Raw genomic sequence first — 26,297 nt, forward strand, 5'->3', positions numbered from 1 at the left:
TACTCGAAAAACCCTCCATAAACAATAATTATAGATGCAAAAGGGAAATTAATTCATTTAATGAGTTTTCCAAACATATCTCAAAAAACAACCCTTAAAAAAATAGAAATGGAGGAAGGCAAAAGGAATATCCATAAGCCAATAAAAGAAAAACAATGTTGTCATTTAAAAAAAAAAATTACACAAAAAATGACATGAAAATACCTCAAAAATATTCCATTCTTATATCATTTGAATGAAAGGATAAAAAGTTCAAAAACATCCGTCTCAAATGGGGAGAAATGAAGGCAAGACACTTGCCCTTCTCAAGGACAGTTGTCTTCCTCTCATCCCTCTCCATCTCTCCCTTTAGACTATTTAAACCTCCCATTTCCCTTCCTTGTTCATCCACTTTTCATTTTTATACCTCCATAATGCATAATTGTTCATCCATTTCCATTTTTATAACTTCATATTGCATAAATATTTTCTCATCTTTTACTCATCCACATCCATTTAGCAGAGCATTTTGAATCACATATTTCTTACTTTACACCTTTCATTCACTATCATGGACCATTGTCGGATATCTACCATTCAGCAAGCACAGATCAAATCAAGGGACCATCAAATCAAAGGATAAATCTAGAGTCTTCATTTTAATTTCTATTAGGTTGTTTATCTAATTTTTTCTTCTTAGTTGTCCTAGTCTTGAGTGTTTGAATAAATTTTATGTACTTAGATTGTTAAATAGGTTTAGTTTCATTCACACATTTTCACTCACACAATTTTATTTTAATAATTAAAAAATATATTTTCTTATTCAATAATTTTAAAAATATATTTATTTAATTTCAAATTTTCCTACATTTCGTCATGAGATCATTTATTCCTTTGTTGATAGACATTCTAGGAATTCATGTTAGTGGAGTGCAGCAGGTGGCATTTACAATGCAAGATCTAGAAAGATGTGAGATAAAGGTACATTAGTTAAAGAATGAAAAAAAATCAAATGGATGAGAAAACTAATTATATCTTACAAATGGATTATCTTTGGGATTTTTGCTACTAAGTCGAAGCTCACCCCTTGATAAGGGAAATGACACCTTGCTGAAGATAGCTCCTATATATTTATCATCTATAGAGGTTTGTTGCTGAAAATAGCTACCACCCCAAATGTAGACATGGGAATTGTCTATTATACCCACTACTTGTGGTGTTTATCAACTATTTGTCAACTATTTGTCTATAAAACAATGTTGCAGGAATATTGAAGGCTAATGGTGTTGAGTTGATAAGTAGTATCGATAATCTCTTATATCAAGTATTTATCAACTATTTGTGACAATGGAGTGAAGTAATTTTATCAGCGAGAATTATGGGTAGCCCTCAACATCTTTTATTACTGTATTGTTAGATATAAACTCAGTATGCAAAATGATTCAAGATCCCCCATGTACAAGAATCATTTTGAAATCCGCTAAGGCACTTGAATTTGAAACACCACAAGTAGTGGGTATAATAGACAATTCCCATGTCTACATTTGGGGTGGTAGCTATTTTCAGCAACAAAACTCTATAGATGATCAATATATAGGAGCTATCTTCAGCCAGGTGACATTTCCCTTATCAAGGGGTGAGCTTCGACTTAGTAGCAAAAATCCCAAAGATAATCCATTTGTAAGATATAATTACTTTTCTCATCCATTTGATGTACAAGAATGTATTCTTGCTATGAAGGTATTGTCAAATATTACCATGACAACTTCTATCCAAGAATTTGCATTTAATAGTGGGCTTCAATTCATAGGGTCAAAATTGCCACAAAATATACTGGATAAAGATGCCTTGGAATTTTTTTGCAAAGATACTGTACGAACACTTTGGCATTACCATGGAGGGTGTGAAGTTAATCACGTGATTGAGAAAACATTTCAAGTGAAAGGTATTGATGGTCTAAGGGTTGTGGATAATTCAATTTTCAAGGATAGCCCTGGGACAAATCCACAAGCCACTACCATGATGCTTGGAAGGCATTTTTTTTTCCTTTTATATTATATTATGTTAAAATAATTTAAATTATAATATTATTAACATTTTATTAGTTGCATATATGTAGGTATGGAGGAATTCTTATCCTTCAAGAGCGGATGAACATTTGTGAATATTAGACCATTTTCAAATATTTTTATAATAAAATGTTACAAACTTATGTTGTTTATTTGTTATTAACATCAAATAGAATGACTTAATTTCTAATAATTTACTTTTCATATAATGTTTATATTCAATTGTTGTTTAATATATATTAATTTATAAAATTACAAAACAAAGAAAAAATGAGGGAAAACTTTGATGATAATATTAATGCAAAGATATAGATATATAATTACTTCAAAGAAATAGAAAGTAAACAAATACTATTTTCTACTTTAGAATTTATTGAAATGAATTATTAGACTCCAATATTTTATTAAAAATGATAGAATAAAACATTCACATTTATTATATGTTGTTGAACACTATCGGATGTTGAGAGGGGGGAGATCAACTTACACTTAAAACTTATCAGATTTAGCATTCATTATATCTACCATATCCATGAATGTAAATAATTGAAATCACAAAGACAAAAATATATAACACCAAGATTTTTACTTGAAAAACCCAAAGAGGAAAATACCATGGTGAGAATAACACTCACTATATATATATGAAATTATTTACAATGTTTAGGCTAACTACGAAGGATCTCATTTTCCCTGAGAGGACTTGCTCAACTAAAGATCAATTTTTCAGGGTAAGATACGTAGGTTCATTCAAATACAATGAGATCAAAAGATTAAACTAGAAGAGTACTGCATTAAAATGTGGATTATAGTTTAATATTCATCTGAAGAAACCTTTACCACTACTATGCAGTACATCAGGAATATATATCTAAACCCTTCTCTACATCAGGAATGCAACACATTCCTCCATGCCACTTATCAAGACTACCCAAATATGAATGTAGGTAAGAACATCTTCAACTTTAGATCACCTTGTCTTCTAAGAGCATGACATATAATGAGGATGTACATCCAAAAATACTATTATATAAATCAAATAATCATCTAAGGTATATCCACCTTGTACTAGACTAAAAGAGTATGACAGATTGTTCACTGAAATAGTCACACATAGTTGAAACACTATAACAGTATTACAATCATCAATCAAAGTTGTAGGAGCATCATTATATACTACTTTAAATTTTTACATATGCTTATCAACATAATACATATATCCACACAACATCTATACAACCATATATCACTACACCATGTAGAAAATATCATTCAAACCATAAGTTTGACATCAATGATGACATGAAAGCCATATTTACAACAATATCCCCCTTTGACATTGATAGAAAACCTTCAGCCAACATTTATCTCTCCCCCTTTGACATCAAGGACAAAGGGCACATGAACAATATATAACACTGTGCTATACATAACTCACCCTATTTATAAGATCTCTTCAATAGTAGAATACCTAAAATAAAATTTCACCCATACTATTACATAAATACATGATCAAAAAAATATCTTACTGAAAGTTAATCTTAGAAACATCTTGCAAGGTAGGGATTATGGTATCTTTACGAATAACCTTCAATTGTGCCCAACCAAAGCTCCAATCAACTCCCACATTATCAAAACATTGAGCTAGCTCTCCATCTTCAAAATGAGTTGTTGTGCAACTTCACAACTTCCAAACTTAGATACTGACAGAGTCTTTAAAAATTTTCACCATTCTTGTGAGATGCATATCAACAATATTCCATTATTTGAAAATATTTATTTACATTCTCCTTCTGATCCACCAATTGATTTACATTTGTATACTAATTTTCTACTTTTCTAGTATTTTATTTTTTATTTTTTTTAGATCAATAGACTTAAATATCTCTAGAATATGAGGCTCAAGATTTTTTATATCCTTTTGAATTTTACTTATGGATTCAAGCTAGGCATGAAAAAACTATTATAATGTTGCAATATCGTCCTTTAGATGGTTGTGTGTCTTTGCACACACTTATTCACTCTATCTTTTATCAACCTCTTCTCTAAATCACTTGAAGTAGCTTCTTCAAGAATGAAATCATATCATTACAAAACCTCTAATAGAGTTCACAATTTCTCTTCACCAATTAAGGATTCATCTAATTTAGCATACAAAATTTTCTCTTAGAGAAACTTCAAGATATCCTCAATTAGTTCAATTAAATACTTCTTTCTAGCTATATGATGAAAGACATCACCCAAGTGAAACATTTAGAGAGATGATAATTTGTTCAAATATAATTTTCCTTCTATTACCAGTACTTATAATGCCTCTAGTGTATCTATCAATTGAAATTTCATTTGGAATTAAAGAAACCTAGGAACATTGGAACCTTCACCTATAGACACTCTTCTTACTATCGTTTCTTTCTCCTTCAATATCATTTCTTCTTTCTTCTTTTCTATTGAGTGGTCTATTCTTCCGTCTATCTTCTCTTCTTCATCCATTTCTTAATGCTTCTCCCTTTTTGTTTCTCCACCTTTCTTTTTCTTCGTTTCTTCCTTAGGAACTTTCACTGTACTTTGATCGAATTCTTGTCAAAATTCACTTGAATATCTAGAATAGTTTTCAGACCACCTACATCAATCTTGTGTTCCTCTATTCCCTTCTTAGGGACAAACATACTGCAACTTGTTTCTCCAATACAAATTCTTATGTTTTTATCCTCCTTTAGAGAAGACAAAATCTTCACCACTTCTTCTACATCCTCAGCTGCTATTTAATTTTATTGTTTCACTATTCTCTTTAGGTGTTCAATATATCCACCCATAATTTGATTTATTATTTATTTCTTTTTGAACCTTGCACTAAGAATTGTATAATTTTAGTTCTTGCTTCTAGAATAAGGAGAAACAAAATTTATCAATAACACTTGCCATTATGTTATTCTCCTTTGTTACTACATTTTTTCTCTTTTTTATCAAGATTTGTATGAAACTTTTGCTTAGTATCTGTGATTTTGCAAAAATTATCAAGTACCTAATCGCAACCTTTTCTATAGTTTCTTTAATCACTAGATGAGACTCATCATACATGTTTACTATAAACCCCAGTTATTTATGCATTCATATTCCACTTAGAAGAATATCCAAATCAAGTGGCTAATAATTTGAACCATCTTTACAATTTTCTTCCCTCTTAGTCATCTTTTGTACTTTAATTTTTATTTCTTTATAATTTCCTATAGGAGTCTCTCCTAGAGAAGCCATAGATCTTTTCTTGTTAGCCAAAGGAATTGCATCCTCTTCTTCTTCTTCAATCACCCTTTGCTTTGTCTTTATTCTAATCACAAGTTTCTCTTTCTATGCATCTTCTTTTGAGATTCGCTCAAATTCTTTATGGTGCAACCTAAACTGGTAAAAACCCTCAAAAGAATCAACCGACTTATGCAGCAATAGAGTCACAACGAAAGAAGAAAGAAAACATAACAAGTTCACATAAGAAGATCATTTAAAGCCTTAGAGATTTTGGCAATCATTTGGCTATCATCATACTATCATTAGAGAATATCCGGTAATTAACCAGTTACATGTAGGCTTCAAGCCAGATACAATCCAACCAGGACTCTAAGAATCAAGTGGATCACAACATGTGAATCTCAATCCTTATTCTAAGTTGTACTTTCTCTGCCCCCTACAAATGATACATAACATCATATTTATACCCACCAAAACACATCTAGGTTGGCCTCATAAAATTACATTCACCAATACAGGAAAATGAAACATGTAAGTAGGTCGGCCCTAAGAATTAGGTAGCTCTTTTTGGAAAATAACAAGCAAGTGATGCGGTTTAGTAGGAAGGTCAGCCACATGCCAAAGAACATCGGAAAAGACCCAAGATGGATCCACATGCTAAGAATCGCATTGCTAATGAAGGAAAACCAATTGATAAGCACAAGAATTGTCTCAGAACCCATAAATAGTCAATTGGAAGTTATATCTGACTAGAAAAGAACCCAAATGAACTCAAAATCTATAATCACACACATGAAATTGTATGGAAACCAAAAATAAGATCCACCACAAAGAACAAGCAACTATCGGTACCAATCGATAAGAATATAGAAAGCTAAACAAATAACTCGTGATGTTCGGAAAATGGTGAATGATGGAGATCTAGAGGAAAGCTTTTCTTCCCTCTGAGAGGAGACAAAATTTTCACTTCAGATTTCTGTTCAAACACATTTTCTGGATTACATTGGAAGAGGGAGGAAAATACACTAGATTCAACCTCTAGAGAAAGAGATTGAATTCTGAGTGATGGTAAGTGAATCGCCTCTTCTGAGATTGAGATTTGAATTGATTGAATTTTGTACTTATGATCAAGTGTAAAACTGACAAAGATCTGATTATAACTCAAGGTAGAAGCATAGGATGAAGTTGTGCACCTGGATCTGGCAATAATTTGTCGAATCAAAGTTACCCTACGAATTTGGGAAAAAGTTGCCCAAATCATGGCGGGAATGTACATGGTCCTTCGAAAAATCTACGAAACGAAAAGGGTTTTTTTGCCTCTACAAATTTAGCCTGAATATGAAAGTACAATTGTGCACCTACAACCTACACAAAGAAAAGAGAGGGAAAGGTGTTGGAATTGGGGGTTTTCTTTCAGGTCAAACACCAATTTTTGAATTAACCAAATGATGAAAGAAAGCACATGCAAGTAAATATAAATGAAAGACAGTAATGTAAATCTACTCAAGGGAGGTTGTAGATAGAATGTAGGTAGATTTTCTTATGTTGAATTGAATGTTGGAATGAATCTCCTCTTCAATGTTTGAATCCTTAACTTGAATGCAACACCCAACCTTGAAGGGAGACTTGAGAATGCTCAATGCTGGAAAGGAATGCTTGAATGCTCTTGAATTCTTGAATGCGCAGTCTTATGTATCAGTGTTATTCTTCTTGAACTTATGCCAAATGGGAGGGGAAATACGACTTGAATACTTGTCAATTAGGGCTAATTGACCAATTTTTCATTGTCAATGTGCAACCTCCAAATTACATTTAAAAAGGGTCCTGCCCTAAAATGGGGTAGGGGATAGGGGTGCCACGCCCCTGTCCTACCCTTTTTTGCAGGAGTGGATGCAGTCTAGTCAGTGCAGAGGGGAAGCAAGATGTGGTTTCAGGCATCAAGCAAGTCTCTAGTTTTCGATAACGATTAGGGATTTGAATCATGTGCATGAGGACCCTAATGTGGTTGAAAATTGCAAGGGTCACAATTTCATGACACTACATAACTAAATAAGAACAAAACTGAAAGGAAATATTTTTGGTTGATGCAAGAATGCTCATCGACCAAAGATGCTCCTACATCAGACAACCCAAGTAGAAAAAGATGTTCCATGAGAGGAAACTCATGAACATCTAAAAGGATTCAGAATGAAGATCCCATGCTCATTTCTGATCCAAATATCTTCTTTATCTGCAAACCTCTTCTCTAACTCTTTCAGTGCCTCAAACGAATTCTCTAACCTTTGACTCCCTTTGTTTCTCTTTCTTTGCTTCAAATCTACACGTTGGCTCAGTTTTTGCAGCCCTGATTTGGTTTTTCTACAAGACTTTATCTGATTTGTCACCGTCAACTCTTTGTCGCTCGGTTCCATTTATCCATTAGGTTCAATTGCCAAATCCTTCTACAAACTTATGTCACCCTCTGATATAATTTATGCAACTGGTTCTATCAGATCTTTCTTCAAAACTTTCAACATGACCTCTGCAACCAGTTCTTTCAAACCTTTCGGTATAACCTCTACTACTGGTTTCTCAGTACTGTAACTTTTCTCAGGACTGAGATTCTTCACCTCCCTCTCTTTCTCCTTTAAAGAAATCAATGTGAACTTATGCACATCATTTTCAATAGTAACTAGGATTCTTCTATAGTCATGAATAGCTCCTCTATCATAATGCCAACGATTTCCCAACAAGACAAGATAGACACTCATAGATACAATATCACATAAAAATTCATCTCTAAAAGTCCTAATGTTGAAACTCACCAAACACATCTCCTTTATCTCTATCTTTTGATCATCTTGTAGCCAAATCACCTCATAAGGACAAGGATTTTTAAGCCTCTTCAATCCAAGCTTCACAACCATCTTCTTAGATACTAAATTATCAGTCCTCCCTCTATGTAGAATGACCTTGCAACACTTACCACCTAATTTGCATACAGTCTGGAAAAGACTCTTCCTCTGAGTAGATTTGGTATCCTTTCTTCTGAACATAATGGATTCTCCTTGCTCTGGTGAAAATTCATATCTAGTACCATCTGGTTCCTCACTTGCCACACAATTTGTTGACATTCCTTTCTTACATTTATAGAATCTATGTCTGGTTTCTCCACACTTGAAACATTTGCCAAGAAATTCTCTACTGGTACTGATGATACCTTTCCTTGGTGTCTTTTGTTCCAGTTCTTTACTCCACTTAGGTTTTGACTCCTCTTCTTCAACTGGTTTCTTCATACTATGAGTCATCTTGAATTTCTCCTTTTCCTTAGCCTTAAAAAGAATATTGGAAAGCTTCTTCAACTGTGGAAACCCTCAACATACTCATCTCATCTTGAATGTTAAAAGCAAGTCCATTGTTGTACCTCACCACCTTTTCTCTATCCATCTCTCCATGTCCAGATCTGATCAAAACCTTGTATAATTCTTCAATATATTCCTTCACAATCATGTTTCTCTATTTCAAGTTCTACAACTTCTTGAACAATTCCAATTCATAGTCTCCTGGTATGAACTTGGCCTTCAATCTTCCAACCACCTGTCTCCATTGGGTAATCTTCAATTCACCACTCTCCACTCTCTCTTTCTGCAATTCTTTCCAACAGAAGGTAGCATGACCTTTCAACTTGGTATGTTCCAATCGCACTCTTTGTGGGTCCCTAACATCCTCAAACTCAAAGTATTACTCCAACTCTCTGATCTAATCGATCAGATCCTCCGGGTTCAGCGCTGTGAAAAATTTGGAAACCTCAACTTTATGAACATTACTTGCTTGTTCCACTACTCTTAGGAATATTTCCTCTCTTTCATCTTCTTCTCCTTCAGATTCCTCAAGATCTTCATTAATTTCCTGATATTCATCTTTAGAATCAGGGTTTCTCTGCAAACAATCCAAAGCATTTCAGATCTTATTCCTTACTTCAATCTTGAAGTCTTCCATCATTTTCTCTACCCTCTAGGGGTTTTTCCTCCTCGGTGGTAGCTCTTCTTCTACTCCGGTGAAGTGCCTCAACTCAGCAATCTGACTACCAGTTTCAATTGCCTCCCCTCGATGATCTATTGAACACACACACAACTTGTCTCCAATCAACTATCTGTCCACCTCAAGGAATGCCTCAATGTTTACAAACAATTCTTCCACAAGCCAGTCCATAATGAGCTTTGATACCACTTGGTGTAGACATAACTACTAAAAACCCTCAAAAGAGTCAATCAGCTTATGTAGCAAGAGAGACACAATGTAAGCAGCAAGAAAACATTACAATTTTACATAAATAGAACATTTAAAGCCTTAGAGTTTTTGGCAATCATCCGGTTATCATCAAAGAACATTCGGTAATCAACTGGTTACATGTAGGATTGAAGCTAGATACTATCCAACCGGGACTCTAAGAATCAACTAGATCACAACATGTGAATCTCAATCCTTATTCTAAGTTCTAATTTCTCTGCCCCCAACAAATGATACATAACATCATATTTATACTCATCAGAACATGAAGCATTCACCAATATAGGAAAATGAAACATGTAATTAGGTCGGCCCTAAGAATTAGGTAAATCTTTCTAGAAAATAACAACCAAGTGATGTGGTTCGGCAGTAAGGTCGACCACATGCCAAAGAACATCGAACAAGGCCCAAGATCAATCCACGTGCCAAAAATCATGTCGATAATGAAGGAAAACCAACTGGTAAGCACAAGAACTATCTCAAGAACCAGAAACACTCAAGCGGAAGTGATATCTGACTGGAAAAGAACCCAAATAAACTAAAAATATTGAATCAAGCACATGAAACCATCTACAAACTAAAAAATAAGATCTTCCATGAAGAACAAGCAACTCCCAGTACCAACTGGTAAGACCACAAAAAACTGCACAAAGAACTAAATAAGAACAAAATTGAAAGGAAATATTTTTGGTTGATGCAAGATTGCTCATCAAACGGGGATGCTCCTTCATCACTTTAACTTTAGGTTCTAGATCATCTCTCTCTTGTAGCCTTTTGTTTCTTTTTAGAGGTCTTCTTCTCAATTGGCATAGTCTTAATAGGGGTTCTAGGAAAACTCAATATTACCAATGGTAGGATAGACATAAATCTTATCCTTCTTTAACCAAATGCCTCAAAAACTCTCTGCAAAATAACATCCTTAAATAGTTTATCCATTCTTTTATCATGTCCTTTCTCAGTTTTCTCTTCTCCTAACCTTTCTTCAATTTCTTCCACTATACCAAAACTAAACTTCTTCTTCATAAACTTCATAAGGAAGCTCAAAATGCGTATTATTTTGGGTTCTACTACCAGAATATAAAAGTTGTCCCTACTTACTAGAAATGTGAATGCATCTTTGTATTTCCAAACCACAAATGAAGGAAATCTCCATACCTTTTACATTGTATCATATTTTTTTAACCTGCTAGAGAATATGCTATTGTTTGCCTTGTTATCTCTTTTCAGCCCTCTAATGTTTTCTTTGATTTGTACTTTAATAGGAGATGAACTTCCTTAAACACAATTATCTTTTTCCTGAAGTTCACTCATAAACATGAAAGCTAATAAAATAATCCAGGAGCCATACTTGAATTCATACTTACTCACCTTGGTCCTTTTAAGATTATGTAGTAGCTACTACCTCGTCATCTCACTCAAGTAAAACTTCTCTTCAACCACCACCATTTGATGTTTAATACGAAGTGCAATTATGGTCCTTGAATACATACTTACTCACCTTGGTCCTTTTAAGATTATCCAGTATGAACAAGGCCATGGATACCCAATGGACATAGGCAACTACCCGACCATGTGGAACCTGAAGGCCAACCCCCAATGCTAGGAAATATACATAAGGCCCTCAAACAAATAGGGAACCAAAGGATGGAAACTACCTATACCCAAGGGTTAACATACAAAGGAACTCAAGTATACAATTTAGACAAGGGCCATATTAGGGACTTACTAGAAAACTCACAATGGTAGAATATTGTACTTACCTAAAGGTTCTATACAAGTGAGATAGGTGTACAACATCAAAATCCATCAAAATATGATTCATAATAGTCCATATATACCCTTTAACAATAACAACATCACATATACAAGTAATTCAATGCAAGTCCATTTTTAGGTACACATTCCATCATGAATCCATCCAAAACACATCTCAAAGCATCAAGAGGTCATAAAAGACCTCACGAGACATCACTAACCTTTCTTACATAAATAAAATAGATCGTTATACATTCTTCAAACAACATCATAAACTAACACATTCAAGTCTCATTAACAAATTATTTGTTTCTGAGTGCTCAAATCACCTCCTAACCTCATGAAACTCATCACAATTTTATGTAATTGGAGGGAAACCATAATAGAACCATATAGGACCAAATTATACTCGAAAAAACCTCCATAATCAATAATTACAAACACAAAAGGGAAATGAATTCATTTAATGAGTTTTCCAAACATATCTCCAAAAACAACCCTTAAAAATATAGAAATGGAGGAAGGCAAAAGGAACATCCATAAGCCAATAAAAGAAAAAACAATGTCATCATTTAAAAAACAAAGAATACACAAAAAATGACATGAAAAAACCTCAAAAATATTCCATTCCAATATTATTTGAATGAAAGGATAAAAAGTTTAAAATACCCTGTCACAAATGGGGAGAAATGAAGGCAAGAAGGTGAAGAAACTGATGAAGAAATTCTGAGTCCAAATGGCCAACAAACTAGCCAATCCAAAATAATTTGAAGACAAAAAAATAACAGCAAACAAATCCACACATACTCAAGTAAAATCTCTCCAAAAATCTCTTCAAAATCCTCCCCTCTCCTCACAAAATTCTCTAAAAACTTGCCTAGATTGAATAAATAAATGGGCTCACAAAGACTCCCTCAAACTTCCTCCAAATTTTCTAACAATCAATCCCAAATTTCCCTTCCTCCATACACAACAAAATAAGTTATTTTGAGCATAAAACCATTTGCAAAAAAAATATGAAAGAAGCCTCAAAAATCCCTCCAAATTTTTTTTCCTAAAAACCTCCTGAAATATACAATCCAAAAGGCTCTTCAAAAGCCAACTCTCAAGAGCCTTTCATAGGAAGGTGAAACAATTCCTAACTAAAAGGTAATAATTAAAACCATAAAATTATAATAAAATCCTACCAAATATAACAAAACATATGAATATAAACTTAAAATAACATATATAAACTCAGCTAGGGTTTCTCACCAAAAGATTTAAATATTAGAAAGTGGGATAATTCCCCTATAAAATAGCCACTCTAGAATATATAATAAACCAAAATATAAATATAATCATATGTGCACCAACAATATATAAATATTTATTCATTATAAAGCATATTCATTCAACAAAACAATATTAGATTAATTATCAAATTATAACCATATTATTCATATATATAATACATTCATGCACACATATATACATACATTAAATATAAATCTAATATCTCAAAGACATAATTAATAAACCATAAATAAAAGTCACAAATGAAATCTGATGAAATATTTAAATTACTATAAAACACTCAAAAATAACCATTTAACAAGACCCATTTGAAAACTAAGGGTTAACGGATAATGCCTTGATGGCATTCCGATCAGGTGAATAAGACTGACAATATCATTTATTACGAAGAAATGGTCTAGGGTTGGGACAATGTAATTCCATTGCGCTATCTCCACACACCACCAACAAGATTGTTTTTAGGCATGCTCCAACCTATGGAACCAAATAGAGTCAATGCTTGACACTTACAAACCTACACCACAGAGCGAATGCCCATGCATATATATAAATATAGCCTAATACATATATAAATATATTGGTGGAGGTGATTCGTGACATTACATGTCCCTCCTAAGAGGGTGATGTAAGATCATCCCCTCTCACCAACAACATGAACACACATGATGCATAAATCCATCCAGATGTAGCATCTATGTTCATCTATACTAGGGTTAGTGGATCATAAATAATGCAACTACTTAACATTTATACATTAGGTAAATGAGCATTATCTAATCACAATGTGCCCCATAATCATACTACACACTATACTCTAACTTTACAATGAATTAAGTAAGAAATAAAGTCCATCATCAAAGTATCACACTCCTAGAACCGAAAACACATCTTAAACATAAATTAAGAATTAAGTAGAAAGAATAATACCATCACTAAACTAGGGTTCAATTTCATAACACATGTTAGTAGTGCCGAGACAAGTGAGATATTATATTTTTCAATATCAATTTTAAATTGAAATATTTTTTCCTTTTGCAAATTATGATCATATTGTTTCTATCTTATAATTCGTCATTTCAAAACACTATTATTTCCTATTGCAAAAAAAAATAAAAAATTTATGGATGCCCTTTTATATGATTCACAAAAAAATAACCATAGCCTATTAATTTCACCCATAAACATATGCATGTGGTATATCAGTAATACTATAACCATTAGCTCTACATGCATAATCACTCAAACAAAGAATACTTAATCATCACATGAAAAATGCACAACTCATGACACGCGGATATTTCATGCGGAAATCCAAATGGGAAAAACCACAGTGGGGATGAATACCCACAAGATTATTTTGAACTTTTTTGAAGCTCGCTCTATTAGGATCCTAGTCCGGTTAAAGACATTACAATATGGTTCTGCTAGGAACCAATCTTGTTAAAGATCACCTAGTTAAGGGATGGCTATATACCCTTTTAAAGGTTGAAACCCTGTTAATGGTTACCTTGCTAGAGGATTTAAAGAACTCAATGAACTTGAGTCACCTGGTTAGAAGATTTACAGTAAGCCTATTAAAGATACCCGGCAAAAGGATTTTCCTTCTATTAAAATGGTTAGAAGACAACAGGTAAAACTTTGATCTGATAACAACACTATATGCTAAGGAAGATCCTTTTCAGTTCCTCTACTCTGCAATCACACTTTGCAGTTTTATCTCACTGGTTTGGCAAGTATCTCATAACTCGAATACACACACAACTTTTGCCAACAACTTACAATAACAAACATCATTGACCTTATAGACAACAATTAGCTCGGTAGGATAAACCCTAAACCCTAAGCATTTAGGTTTACAATTACAGTCGATCAAATCCTGATCGTCCAAACACTTTCCATAGAGTGAAGCAATCTCAAACAGATCACAAGTCATTCTACATCGTCCATTCTTCACCACACATAGAAATCAGTAACTCATCACGTTTCTTCTCATACTGCTAAGAAGAATGTTCATTCTTGAGGTAGACATTTAATGCAGTCGATCTTCACATGCAAGATCCTCAAGGAAATCCTTCTTGTGCACAAAACTGACGTGGCACCTTGATCTCATCTTCATCTCTTAGCTAACTCATCACAAAATGTCACCGGTTGCATTACATAAGATGGATTGCCAAACCAGAAACCCTAGAGCTGAGACTACAAACCGATAGTCACACTTAGTGAAACCCAGACACCGGTTCACTAAAACTCTTCATATTGGTTCACTTGCACTTATTGACATCAATGACAACATACATTATCATCATATCATCATACCGGTTCATCAAATGCCAACAGGTTCATCCAGTAGTGCAACAACAAGCTGCAAAGCCATTTTGATATAGTGTCTTGGGTTTGAAACACTTACAGGTGTCTTGAAGATGGTAAATGAGTGCTCTTGATAAGTTTTCAACCCTCACATCCCACACAAGAGTTGCCTAGGCAGTATACAGAGACTATCACCATGAAGACTGATGGTGGTGGTAGAGATTGCCCAAAAGATTCCCCTCCCACTTGCCTTGTTGGAGATAGCGCAAGAGATTGGCGATGATCAAGCATGGAGAGATAAGGTGGTGTTGGAACATGGATAGATTAGGAGGATGGAGAAATAAGGATGATGTCCCTAAGAAATGTGGCCTCACTCGTCATAGCTTCAGTCAAAAGTCTGACTTTCACTGATATATATGTGTGTGTGATAAGTGAATAATGAGCAAATATATCTATAAAATACTTTATCTATATTCTAATAAATATATAATTATGCTAGTTAACTAGCAAAGATATAATTTTAAAATTTTTATGTAAAATATGTTGGTAGATATTAAATTTTAAAAATAAAATTAAAGAAGAGTATTGCTTTTTTTCTTTAAAAATCAAGATAAAAATAAAGTGAAAAATAAATCTATTAAAATAAAAATAGGAAAAAAGAAAGCTATTTTTAAAAAAACACTACATTACTATGTTTTTTTTTCTCTTCTTTAAAGTGCTTATAAATCTTTTAAAAAATGGAATATGTTTACCTACTTATTTTGTTTTTTTCTAATACGGATAAGGAAACCCAAGAGTTACGCTGAACTAGAATATTTACGGTCTATGGAGATATATTTGGTTGTTCATCTGATTTTCCTAAATCCATGATCGCCAAGAACTCTAATCTCGATGTTGCAAGTAAATTCCCATGTTAATGTTGCAAGTAAATACTTGTGTTAATGCCTTTCATTATGGAATATATGTTAGGTGATCCTAAACCAAATGGCTATATATTTTAGAAAAACTATAAGAAATTCATAGCTTTGTAATAGGGGATACACTATGATTTGATGTTATGGTGGTTAGTTATGGTGGGAAATGTTTAAATAAGCCTTGTAATGGTCAAGGTCAAGGTTGGTGGCTATTGGCCATGGTGTATTGGTGAGAAAATCAATAAACACGTTATTTTTTTTGCACTTTCTATTGGTTTTTTTTTTATTAAAGAGACTTGTATGAATGTGTACGGCCTCCTTAAGGTCTGAAACTAGTTTTGTTGCATCCAATTTCATTAAATTTTAAAGAAGTTATTGCCAATTTACTAGAAAATGTCTGAAAACCTCATGATTTGGGCATAGGAGTTAGGATTGGTAGAAAATCTCTTGGAAAAGGATTTGTAATAGTTGGAAATGTTTGGGAAAACCATTTTAGACATTTTTGAGCCATTTTTATGAGATTTTGAGGCTTGGAGTCTCAAAACCCTATTTCAACCTAGTGGAATAAGCCTTATTAGGCCTTTTAGTAGAATTAGCAGTCAATTTTTGGCTTTGTTTTTCCAAAACACCCCCTATTCATTTCAATATTTGTTGTATAAGGCTGAAATAGGTACTCAAATATGTTCTTAGATTTTAGATATCAAATCTGCATGAAAACCTGCATTTGCTACTCTAATTACACCTAATCCATTATGTAGAAGACAAGATTTAGGTATGTGCAAGATCATGGTGGGCCAAACAAGCCCTTAAGTGGCAATAAAAAAAATAGAGTTAAACCTCTTTCACAAACCCAATCTGATCACCTATGATTAACCAAAACCTCTGCATATGATTACAACATTATTCGCAAACAAATAATTTCATATCCCATAAACCCGCATACCATGTCATGATCTACAAAGAGATCTTACATCATATTTATACCAACCTAGGACCTAAACAATTAGGTCGACCACCTAAAAGATAATACAATAGATCTTTTACATAATCTCAAAAACTAATGATAAACCAAGTTGGCCTAAGACCAAAACAACATAAACCAAACAATAAATTTAACTGGTGACGCATTTGGAGCATCAACCAACATGTTACACAAATCGATCCATAACCTAACAGAATAAGACCGAACCTATAATAGGTCACCATAAGCCAAATGAAACATCACAAACAACTGGAACACGAACATGATAACCATCAGCATCCTGATAACCTTCTAGAAGCCTCACCAATACCACTTATCAGATTCATCAAAAGATCTTCATCAAAGTGCTATCGATAAAACCCTTACTGGTGACCAAAAGTCTTACTAGAACAAATGATAGCATCCAGATCATCAAATCCCAAACCAACTAAATGTGATATGCATCAAAAACACATGAATAACCAATCCAAGCCAATACCACGAGCCAGACCAAATCGGAGAATACTGGAGATGGTCTCAAGATCAATATCTTAATCCAACCACTCTACCAAAAGCTAATAGACAACAAAATAGGTAGTGTTGACATCAATGACAAAACATCAATTGAACACATAATTAATTCCTCCAAATTGCCAACAATCTCCCTCTTTGGCATTGATGGCAACACTAGATGTGAAAAACATCCAAATGCCAAACAAGTGTCTCCCAATGGAAGATATCCAACAAACTCTGCAAGATGATATGACAATGAAGTTCTAAACCAAAAACCAAGCACCCCCTAAGAATGATATCACTGCAAAGCTCTATTTTTCACATATATCTCTCTCACTTTTACATCAATGCCAGGAATCTGAAATAAACATCAAAGAAAAATCATAAAACCTTTGAACCACACAGCTGATTACTCCCCCTGAGTAGTAGCATCAACACATCAATCTAGAATGAATGATAGAACTGATAAATACATACCAAACTGATGCCAATCAGCATCACTCAAGTCTGTACCGTAGGGCGGAAACTCCCAATCTGTCTTTGAAGTACTCAAATGATTGCTTATGCAAAGGTTTAGTGAAGATATCTACAGTCTTCTCTTTAGTGTTCACATAAACCAATCTGAATTGATTTGCTTCCACCTTCTCCTTTAAAAAATTATACTTGATAGAAATATGCTTAGTCTTAGAATGAAATACTGGATTCTTTGATATATCAATAGCAGTAGAGCTATCATAGTGAATAACTGTCAGTTCATTGCAATCAACCCTTATATCATTAAACATTTGCTTCATCCATAAAAATTGTGTATAGTTAGTAGCAACAACAACATACTTAGCTTCAGTAGTAGATAAAGAAGTACATGATTGCTTCTTTCTGATCCATGAAACAAGTTTCTTTCCAAGAAAGAAAGATCCACTGGATGTGCTCTTCCGGTCATCAACATCTCCAACCCAGTCAACATCTGTATATGCACATAGTGTAAACTCATCATCTTTAGGATACCACAAACCATTCTCAGTTTTTCCTTGCAAATACCTAATTTTTTTCACCGGACACTCATGATTCTCTGTAGGATCACAAAGATATCTTGATACAATAGAAACAACATTCATTATATCCAGTCTAGTCTGAGTCGGATATAATAAACCTCCAATCATTGATTTATACCTTGTAGGATTTACCAGAGAAAAATTCTCATCATAATAAATTCCTTCCTTTTGAGAATATCCTTTACTTACCAATCTAGCCTTATTCCTCATGACTTGTCCATCCTCATTCAATTTATTCCTGAAAATCCATTTAGTTTCAATAACATTCTTAGTTTTAGGCTGGGGAACTAAAGACCATGTGTTGTTCTTTTCATTTCGATCTAATTCCTCTTCCATAAATTTCATCCAACATTCATCTTTACAATCTTCAATGACTGATGTCAGTTCAACTTGAGAAATTAAACATACGTTATTAGTTGCCAACCTTCTTCGAGTCATCACTCCTTTGTTCTTGTCTCCAATGATCTGATCTTCTGAATGATTCAACCTTACATACCGAGGAATCTTCTAACTTTCTATTTCCCTACTCTGATCTTCAGTCACTATTGAATTTTATGATACTGCTAGAGTAACTAGTTCAACACTTTGTTTCAATATAGGTGCTACCGATTCAGTTATGATAATCTCCACTTCTGGTTCTCTCTCATAAGTTTTGATTTGACCTCTGTACAACTCATCCACCTTGACATTAGTGCTCTCCATAATTCTCTACAATCTCTTGATATAACATCTATATGCTTTTCTTTCATTAGAATAACCAAGAATTATCCCTTCATCACATCTAGGATCAAAATTTCCAATGGAATCATCTCTTTTGATATAGCATTTACTACTCCAGGTACTGAAATACTTAACTGAAGGTGTATGACCAAACCATATCTCATACGATATCTTATTGGTGTCTCCTTTGATATGAACTTTGTTGAATGTGTATACCATCATTCTCACAACTTATCTCCAACAGATATGAGGTAGATAATCTTCCATCATCATAGTTCTAGCCGCATCCAAAATATTTTTGCTCTTTCTTTCCACAACACCATTCCACTAAGGTGTCCGGGGAGCAGACAATTGTTTCCTTATCCCATTCTTCTCATTGTAACTATCAAATTCACCGGATGTTAATTCACCACCCTGATCTGACCTTATGAATTTAATCTTCAACCCTATCTCTGTCTCAACCTTTAGCTTTAAAGATTTTAAACTTTCAAAAGCCTCAGATTTCCCCCTTAGGAAATAACCCACATCATTCTAGAATAGTCATCAATGATTAGCATAAAATATCTATTACCCTAAAAAACTCTTCATTCTAGTAGGACCACATAAATAAGTACGAATAAGATCAAGAACATCATTATATTTATCATGTATACTCTTAAAAGAAGTTTTCACCTGCTTTCCCAATTTGCATTCCTTACATATTGGATTATAGGGCTTCACAATCCTAGGTATATCTCTAACACCCTTAGTTGAACTGATCTTTAAAATGCAATCAAAATTAACATGACACAACCTCTTATACCATAGCCAACTTTCTTTAATTTGTGCAATCAAACATGTCTTCTCACCAAAGTTCAAAAGAAATATGTTACCTTTAGTTTGTGTAATGGTTACAATCTCCAAACTAGATCTCGTAATGATTTTGCATTTTCCATCCTTGAACTGTAATTGAAATCCCTTATCCACCAATTGTCCTACACTCAAAAGATCATGCCTTAAATATTCAACATAATAAACATTATCAGTATTATGCTTACCATCCAAAGATATAGTTCCTCTTCCTCTAATCATGCATTCTTTGTCATCTCCAAATCTAACCAGTCCACCATCAAATTCTTGCAAAGATAAAAACTTCCTTTTATCTCCAGTCATATGATGTGAAAAACCACTATCTATCACCCATTCATCCTTGTCTTTAATTTTAGCAGCTAGGTCCTTTTCCTTATTCAAAATAACAAGTATCGGAGCATCGTCCTTAATAGCCAAAAAAATGCATTCCTTACCACTACTGGATCCACTAGCCGAATCTTGTGTCGGTTCATCATCAAAATCAATTACACCTTCCTCATATACATAGTAACATGATTTGTCTCTATTTCTCCTGTACTTATGCTTGTTTTGATAATCATGGCTAGGCCTAAAAGATCGTCTAACTCTCTCTTCAAATCTTGAATTCCTCTCAGGACATCTACATTCCAAATGACCTATCTTATTACATGCAAAACATTTAAAAGGTTATTTTCCTTCATAATTACTTCTTGTAGGACCTTTAGGTACTCTTCTAGAAAATAGGACTTCCAATTGCTCAAACTCTTCATCTTCTTTCTTCATTTCATCAAGTTCCTTCACATATAAAGCTTTCCAATCACTCTTGCTAGTCGATGATGTAGGTGCATGAAAAGAAGATTCAGTTTTTGCATCTCCTTGAGGACCAAATTCTTCAAGGTCAAAAGAAGACAATTTTTCAACCAAAGTAACCTGGTTAATAGAAGTTTTAGCCATTGTTCTCAACTCATTAATTGTAGTATCCTTCATGTTGTAAGCCAGTGGCAAAGATCTCAAAACTCTAGAAACAATCTCATCTTTGCTCAAAGGTCCACCACGACACTGAATTCTGATAACAATTTCATTTATCTCTTTCCATGAAAGCAGTAATCCTTTCATCTTATTCCATCTTTAGGTTCTCATACCTTATCTGGTAACCATCAAGTTTAGCAATTTTTACAATAGGGTCACCTTCATTCAAAGTTTCCATCTTATCCCATATAGCCTTCTCATTAGATTGGTCAGTTAATCTCATAATTTGTTGACCAAAAAGTGCTCTCAAGAGTGCTTCTCTAGCTCTATAATCATTTTCAATATACTTATCCAGGCTTGCCGGAGGAGGATTTCTAGATGCTAGATTATGAGTATAGCCTTTCTCCGTGATCTCCCAAATTTCTTTCCCAATACATCTCAAATGAGTTTCCATCTTAATCATTCATACTCTGTAATTTGTCGAATCAAGCTTAGGGGTTTCTCTTCAGAAAAGAGATGCAATTGAATTATTGTTTTCTATAGGATCTTCCTCAAGCGGTTAAGCTTCTACAAAAGAGGACCAAGCTCTAATACCAACTATTAGGATAACCGATGGACAACTGAGAGGGGGTGGGGTAAATTAGTTGTCAATAGATTATAAAACTTTGAGCTCACAAAAAATTCTATCGGAATGCATAAACCAAATACTAGAATAGAAGATGTAATAGTTAAGCATAAACATAAATCACAAAATAATTAACCAACCATCCATAACAAATAACACCAAGATTTGTATGTGGAAAAAGTGGTAAAGGAAAAAACCATGGTCAGAAGCCTACCCATAGTCAGTTAATACTTTTGCAGCAAGTATGTGATTATAATAAGAGGGGCCTACACATGTAGGAAGGCACAGTGCTCATCACAATAGGAGCTTGACTTACTACAAATAAATCCTGACTACAATCCGAAAAGATAAGTGAACTGCAAGAATAACATTTCCTATGCTTGAGTACAGTTCTGGTTAAGCTCATTACCAAAGGTCTTAAACCTCTTTCACAAACTAAAACTGATCTCCTATGTTCAACCAAAACCTCTACATATGATTACAACATTATTCGCACATAGATAATTTCATATCCCATAAACCCATATACCATGTCATGATCTACAAAGAGATCTTACATCTTATTTATACCAACCCGGGACATAAAAATTAGCTTGGCCACCTAAAAGAAAATACAATAGATCTGTTACATAGTCCTGCAAACCAATGATAAACCAAGATGGCCTAAGACCAAAATAACATAAACCAAACAATCAATCCAACTAGTGATGCATCGGGAGCATCAACCAACACGTTACATAAACCACTCCATAACCTAATAGAATAAGACGAGACCTATAATAGCTCTCCATAAGATAAATGAAACATCACGAACAACTGGAACACAAACATTATAACCAACAGCATCTCGATAACCTTCTAGAATCTGCACCAACACCACTTATCAGATTCATCAAAAGATCTTCATCAAAGTGTTGTCCTTAAAACCCTTCGCGGTGACCAAAAGGCTTACTAGAACAAACGATAGCATCCATATCATCAATTCTTTAGCCAACTGAATGTGATACGCATCAGGAACACAAGAATAACCAATCCAAGCCAAAACCACAAGCTAGACCAAATCAGAGAATATCAAAAATGGTCTCCAAATTAATATCTTAATCCAACCACTCTACCGGAAGCTAGTAGACAACAAAACAACTAGTGTTGACATCAATGACAAAACATCAATACAACACATAATCAATTCCTCCAAATTTCCAACACTACCGACATTATTTCAAAAATATGTAAGAATATAATTTGTAGCAAATTGAATTTAGTTTCCAAGATAATAGTTTTTTTCTGAAAAAATATAACTTTTTGACTAAAATTTGAAATTTCAATGCAGCAGTACTAAAATTTCAAGAAAAAAAAAGAAGTGGGTGTCTGTGTGACCACCATAATCACAATCAAATAATAATATTTTTTTATAAGATTTTAGTTATGAGTAGGAGACTCATGTCCAAATGTGACATGTATTTTTTTGTATTTTATTTTGAAATAAATAATTAATTATGATTTTTTTACTACAGCTTTTTAAAAATATAAAAAACAGATATATTTGTGGCTCGAGATTTCAAATTAAGGATGAATTGAGTCTTGCTACTCGTAGGATTGTGAAGAATATTTTCAGTTGGCTACTAGGGCAGAAGAGAAGTTAACAAGAAGACAAGAAAGACAAGGAATAGGTAAAGGTAGCATTAGTAGAGGAAGAAGACCAAAATAGTTCTTTGAAGGTCAAGAAGAGGCAAGATAAAGGAATGACCAAGTTGTTGATCAAAGAGGTGGCTTTAGAGATTCTATAGGAAGGTTTGCTGGACAAGGTAGGACTTCAAGTCCATTTGTAGGTAGAGGTTATCATTGTAATCAATTTGGCCATATATCATAGAAGTTCCCTAATAAACAAGGTTCTACTTCAAGTGGTACTGACAAACTAGTTCAATTGGTGCAAGAGGATGATTGAGATAGTTTAAACTCTCCTGATTAGCTTGCTGCTCTAGAAGTTGGGGAATTACTAATGGTGCGAAGAACACTCCTTAGAGAATCCAAGGAGAAAGAATCAACAAAAAAGAGAACAATATTCAAGAGCACCTGTAAATGCAAAGGAAAGGTATGTAAAGTAGTAATAAATTTATGGATTACTGATAACATGGTTAATAAACTGAATTTGGAAAAGATACCTCATGAAAGACCTTATAAAGCATCTTGGTTTAATGATAATCAATCTATTTTGGTTAGTAGGAAAGCTTGGGTTGAGTTTAGCATTGGTGGATACAAGGATAAGATACTTTGTGATGTGTTTCCCATGAATGTGTGTCATTTATTACTTGGAGGACCAAGGAAGTTTGATAGGCATGCCATATATGATGGTAGGGACAATACTTATTAGATTGAGAAAGATGGAACCACTTTTACACTAACAACATTGCAGGAAGAGGTTAAGGAGAAGACCAAGGCAACAAAGATGATAATGTTAGGTAAGAAATAATTTGTAAAGATGGAGGAAGAAAAATATGAAGAAGCCACTTCAAGCCTTGAATATGTCAAGATAGTAAGCACGAGGAGCGATTCAATATTGGGAAAAGAAGAAGGTGAGGTGGTATCAAAACCTGATAAATAGGAGGTTAAGGATGAATTGCAAAATTGGGTAGAAAGGCCTGATGTGATCATGATAGGAAAAATTCTTTGTTTCTTGGTTTCAAAAGAGATTAGTGGGAAATTAATTTCTACCAAGATAGAGGTATATAAACTCAATGATATAGAGATTATTGGGGAAAAGAATCTGGTGAGAGCGATGAAGGAAAAAGGTGATGTGAGTAAAGGTGAATGACAAGGCCAAATGGGTGAGTTTAAGCTTGCATCAAGAGTAGAGAAGAGGATAGTCCAAGACAAATAGGACAAAGGCATGTTAGCAAATGTTTAGGAAAATTCACTACCAGTTTTAGATAAGTAAAAGGTCAGAGGGAATCCATCAGGCTAGTTTGTGAAGATTGAGCAATTTCTAGGTGGCAAGGACTCTATCAATGCGAAGAACAATGGAAACCTTCAATAAGTGATCCAATGGAAAGGAGTGCCAGATGAAAAATAATTTGGAGAACAAGAAGGTGAAGTGATCAAGCATAATCTACAACAATACAATCCTCAAGGGACTTGAGTTCTTTTTTCAGTCTGGGTGTATGGTGCAAGGGCACCATGATAGTGCATTTTGTAACGAGGTATTTTCTTAAGTTTTAGGATGTTTGAGTCTTATTTGTTCCAATAATGTCATAAAAAACCATTTAGAATTTAACTAGAGTCATTTGGTTTCAAACTTACAAATATTGCAAAATCTTGTAAAAGTGTTATGTTAAAAGTTGCAAAAATGCAAAAGGTGGGAAGTTGAACGGTCATAGGATTTTAAAGGTATTTTTAGTTGCCTAGATATGGTAAAAAATGTTTAAATAAGCCTTGTAATGGTTGATTTTGACATTAGTGTCCATTGTACATGGCGTATTGGTGATAAAATCTATAAAACACACTGGTTTTCCTACACTTTCTATTGGTTTTTTTGTTGTTACAAAGACTTGTATGGTTGTGTACGACCTCCTTATGGTCCAAAAATAGTTTTTTATTTAGAGAAACATATTACCTAACTATTGGTGGTGGTGGAATCTAATTTCATTAATTATTAATGAATTTATGGCCAATTTACCGAAAACAGTCTGAAAACCTCATGATTTTGGGTATAGGAGTTAGGGTTGGTAGAAAAGCTATTGGAATGGGATTTTAAATAGTTTTAAATATTTGGGAATACCTTTTAAAACATGTTTGAACCATTTTTATAATATTTTGTGGCCTATATTGTCAAAACCATGTTTCAACATGGTGGAATAAGACTAATTAGACATTGTAGCACAATTACAAGTTAATTGTTGGCTTTTTTGTTACAAAATACCCCTAACCCATTTCATGATACCATGTATAAGGCTGAAATGGGTACTCAGATATGTTCTTAGATTTTTTATATCTCATTTTCATGAAACGTTATGCCCAAAAAACCCCATTTGCTGTTATAATTAGGCCTAATCCACTATGGTCTTAGGTTGTAGGGGTGGAGCCTAGTTTGGAGATTATGCCCTATTGAACCCTTCATGAGGGTTACTAGTAGAAATGAGCATTTGAGTGTGAAACCATCAAATTTAGGGACTTGAAACTTGCAAGGGAAGAAAATAGTGATTGTTATCACTTGAAATGGATTTCTAAGCCCCTTCTCTACATCAGGAATGCAACACATCCTTAATGTCGCTTATCAAGACTACCCAAATAGGAACCCAGGTAGGAACATCTTCAACTTTCGATCACCTAGTCTTCTAAGAGCATGACATATAATGAGGATGCACATCCAAAAATACTATTATATAAATCACATAATCATGTAAGTTATATCCACCATTTACTAGACTAAAGAGTATGGTAGATTTTTCACCTAAATAGTTAGACATAGTTGAAACACTATGCCAGTATATACAATCATCAATCAAAGTTGTAGGAGCCTCATTATTTAATACTTTAAATTTTTACATATGCTTATCAACATAAAACATATACCCACACAACATCTACATACAACCATATATCACTACACCATGTAGAAAATATCATTCAAACCACAAGTTTTACATCAATGATGACATGCAAGTTATATTTACAAGAATCACTCCCTCAATGATGACATGCAAGTTATATTTACAAGAATCACTCCCTTTGACATTGATAGCAAAACTTGTGCCAACATTTATCTCTCCTCCTTTGACATCAAGGAAAAAGGACACATGAACA

Source organism: Cryptomeria japonica, unplaced genomic scaffold (genome assembly GCF_030272615.1).
Source record: "Cryptomeria japonica unplaced genomic scaffold, Sugi_1.0 HiC_scaffold_293, whole genome shotgun sequence".
Taxonomy (NCBI): domain Eukaryota; kingdom Viridiplantae; phylum Streptophyta; class Pinopsida; order Cupressales; family Cupressaceae; genus Cryptomeria; species Cryptomeria japonica.